Below are 5000 nucleotides of genomic sequence, written 5' to 3' on the forward strand. Positions count from 1 at the left end.
TGTGTGTGTGTATGTGTTCACATTGATAGACATATCTTCAAACTTAGATATTGAGGTCTATTTTGGAGAAATTTATACATACAAAAGTACATATATATATATGTATATATATATTATACACATTTTCATTCATATATGTATACACAAACACATTTCTCTCTCTCTCTCTCTCTCTCTCTCTCTATATATATATATATATATATATATATATATATATATATATATATATATATATATATATATATATATATATATATATATATATATATATATATATATATATATATATATATATATATATATATATATATATATACATATATACATATATACATACACACACGTATATAGATAGAAAGATAGATAAATAGATAAATAGATATAGAGAATATAGTTAAACAGATAGATATCTAGATATCTAGATATATGCATAATCCGTATATATCATGTGTGTGTGTATGTGTATATGTATATATGCATCTATAGAGAATGAAAGAAGGAAAGAGGGATTAACTGGAGGAAAAAGAGAGACAGTCAAGTTGTAAAAAATGAAAGAGAGATTGATAGGAGGAAACAGAGAGAAAGAGAGAGAGTGAGACTGAGAGTGAATGTGAGAATAAGAAATAGACAGAGATAGACAGTTACAAACTGACAGCAAGATAGACAGATATGGTGGGGAAAGGAAGCGGTGAGAGTTGAAAAAGAACGATTGATGGAATAACCTGGAGTAAGGAGAGATAGGCAGCGATGAATAACTATGTGCAGTTTGATAGGGTTTAGCAGTAAGACTAGAATGGCGTGGAAGTATTGGAATAACAGAGATCCTCACCAATATTAGGCAGGAAATGAGGTTTTGAAATTACTGCAGGGAAATGTCTAGCTGCAATATTATGAAGGCGAGATTAGGTTTCAAATATAGATTGCATTTGACGAGACAGAAGTCTTTGTATATGTGTGGATGAATTAATGTGAATGTGTGTATATATATATGTGTATGAAGCTATATATATCTATGCGTACATATCTATATAAATACAAGTGTACATCTGCATACATATATTTATACATATATATATATATATATATATATATATATATATATATATATATATATATGCATGCATACATATATATACATGTATGTATTTATGTTTATATATACATACATACATATGCATATATATATGTATGTATGTATATAAGCTTGTCTATACATAGATACACATACACACATATACACATACATTTATATATATTCATCTATGTATATATATTTTTATACATAGCTATCAATCTCTCTATCTATCTCTCTATTTATCTATATTTATATATATATATATATATATATATATATATATATATATATATATATACATATATATGTATATATATATATATATATATATATATATATATATATATATATTTATATATATTTATATATATATATATATATATATATATTTATATATATATATATATATATATATATATATATATATATATATATATATATATATATATATACATATATATATATATATATATACCTACACAGGCCACTCACACCGACACACACACACATATATGATACATAGCTATATATTTGAATATGTAGGAGAAATTATTTATGAATCTGTCACACCGGTGCCCCCCCCACCCCACCCCACGACGTTATCCTCACCTCGTCATATACTGTAGTGGAATAAACGAAGTCAATTTAGTATCTCTGTAGAATTGAAAGGGTGGATAGTTGCAGATTCTACAAGAACCTCTCACTCGTTCTTCAGAGTTTAAAATAGCAATATATTACTTGTGTAGCTATTATTATTATTATTATTATTATCATTATTATTATTATTATTATTATTATTATTATTATTATTATTATTATTATGCAATATATTAAAATGATGTCGCAGTTGTACGTGTTTGTTAGACATCATTGTTACGTTTCGATATGTTTAATATTGAGTTATATTCCAAAGGCTTTTATGCCTGTTTAAATTATTTCTTATTTCAGATTAAAGTTATTTATTTGTATCTGAAATGACTGGACGAGGAGGGAAATATGGCACCCAAAACGTTCGTTTCATAGCAATATCTATGGCATTGGAAGGCGCTGGATTAAATTTTATTTCTCATCTTTTATTTTAGCTCCGGTAAAACGTAAGATTTCTTCGAAGATTTTCAAGTTGATCCCAGTAATTAATTGGAACTCTGGTACTTTATTTCATCAAACCCGAAATACTGAAAGGTAAATTTGGCATTATATGCTTTGAATTCAGAATTCAAATTTCTATAATTTAGAGCCATAATTAAGACATCTTATTCCTTATCAATATGTTTGCTAATAAATTGACTTCGTCAAAGGACTGATATTGTCTCAAAGTGTCGGCTCACTGACTGTTTATATCTTTCATTATTGTGGTTTCCGGAAAGGCCTGAGGTAACTTCCGCCATCTGTCTCAGCGCATTACATCACACTTGTGGTTCATTAGCACCGGATAATCTCTCGACTGAAGAGAACTAAAGTACAACGGTATTGCTAGTCAAAAAATATATTCTTAGTCTTCTGACTAGAATTGCACATCGGAAAATATCACTTAAAGTACAAAATTGTATTCTATTCCAGGTAAGACCTAGAAAAGCAGGACTATAGAATGTCTGTAGTCTGAGGCTGGTAAAAGATCTTTGCTCCAAATAATTTTTGGTAGCGAATGAAAATAATATTGAACGTAGTGGAGTTTCGATCCAAGGATCTTTCGAAATATAGTATGTGACCCGCATATTTCAAATTCAAAATTTCAAACGTAGTATAAGGCCCGTATATTTTTACTCTTAATTTCAAATTTTGGCACAAGGCCAGCAATTTCGAATATGAGGTAAGTCGATTTACATTAAAGATAAAAGACAAAGTACACCACGACGGAATTTGAACTCAGAACATCAAGACGGGCGGAATATCGCTAGGTATTTTCCCAGACTTGCTAACAGTTCTGCTACATCGCCGCCTTACGGAAGAACTTGATATTATTCTCAAATTTTGGCACAAGACCAGCAGTTTCAAGTATGAAGTAAGTCGATTACATTAAAAATAAAAGACGAAAAAGGCCGAGGCAGAATTTGAACTCAGAACACAAACACGGATGAAATACCGCTAATCATTTTGTTCGGCAAGCTAATGCTTCTACCAGCTCACCGTCTTAATGCTATTCTTAATTACTATCTATCTTTTGTTTCCTAGTCTCTACATGCTACCAAACTGCAGACCATCTTTACAAATTTTAATATATTTGGCATTTCCGTTGAGAACGAACCACCCTAACCAAACAGTGTTTGGCAGCAGTCATTGTTTGAACTACAGTACTGTCAATACTGTATCGTATACTGTTAGACGATAGCAGTGAGAGTCGGAACCCCACCAAAATGGATTAAAGTTCAGCTAGAAATATGGAAATTGTAACAAAGCCAGTGTAATTGAAGAACCGGAAATAGTACAATTAGAGGAAATGAAGATGAATTAGTTGTATACAATCTTATACATAGTTTCATGGAGATATGATGACGTACGTGAATCTATACAAGGCATGACGTGCATACATAAGAAGCATATATATATATATATATATATATATATATATATATATATATATCTATATAGCATTAATCGTTTACCTGTTTCAGTTATTAGACTGCGGCCACGCTAGGGCTCCACCTTGAAGAATTTTTTTAGACGAATGAATCGACTCCATTACTTATCTTTCAAGACTGGTGCTTATTCTGTCGGTCACTCTTGCCGAACTGCTAGGTTGCGTGGGTCGTTAACACAGTTGTCAAGTGTGCGGCGAACAAGCACACACACACACACACACACACACACACACACATATTTATACGACAAGCTTCTTTCAGTTTCCGTCTGCCAAATCCACTCAGAAGGCTTTGGTCAGCCCGAAGCTATAGTAGAAGACACTTGTCCAAGGAGTCACGCAGTCGGACTGAACCTGGAACCTGGAACCGCGAGGTATGGGAAGCAAGCGTCTTACCACACAACTACTACACCTATGTATATATATATATATATATATATATATATATATATATATATATATATATATATATATATATATATATATATATATATATATATATATATATATATATATATATATATATATATATATATATATATATATATATATATATATATATATATATATATATATATATATATATATATATTATAATGGAATAATTACTATGAAGCATTGTGTAGAATAAATTGCATAATGGATCGTGGGTAAAGCCAGAACAATGCGAGGTAAATGCAAGGAGTAGATGGGACAGGGACAACTGAAGAAGGGAAATATTGTTTATGTTGCATGCCACGTTTCTCTGTTTGCTCTTTTCGTTTCTCATTGTGTTTAACGTTTTTTGTGATGTCATGTACCCATATAGGCATGTATGTATACATATAGATGTAGGTATGTACATATATGTATGGATATATTCATATAGTTATATATTCTCTTTTACTCGTTTACTTGTTTCAGTCTTTTGACTGTGGCCATGCTGGAGCACCGCCTTTTAGTCGAGCAAATCGACCCCAGGACTTATTCTTTAGAAGCCTAGTACTTATTCTATCGATCTCTTTTGCCGAACCGCTAAGTTACGGGGACATAAACACACCAGCATCGGTTGTCAAGCGATGTTGGTGGAACAGACACACACATACAAACATACACACACACATACATATATATATATATATATATATATATATATACGACGAGCTTCTTTCAGTTTCCGTCTACCAAATCCACTCACAAGGCTTTAGTCGGCCCGAGGCTATATTAGAAGACACTTGCCCAAGATGCCGCGCAGTGGGACTGAACCCCGGGACTATGTGGTTGGTAAGCTAGCTACTTACCACACAGCCACTCCTACACCTATAATTATTGATGTTTTATATATATATATATATATATATATATATA

Source organism: Octopus bimaculoides, chromosome 19, assembly GCF_046866305.1.
Source record: "Octopus bimaculoides isolate indiv1 chromosome 19, ASM4686630v1, whole genome shotgun sequence".
NCBI classification, from domain to species: Eukaryota; Metazoa; Mollusca; class Cephalopoda; order Octopoda; family Octopodidae; genus Octopus; species Octopus bimaculoides.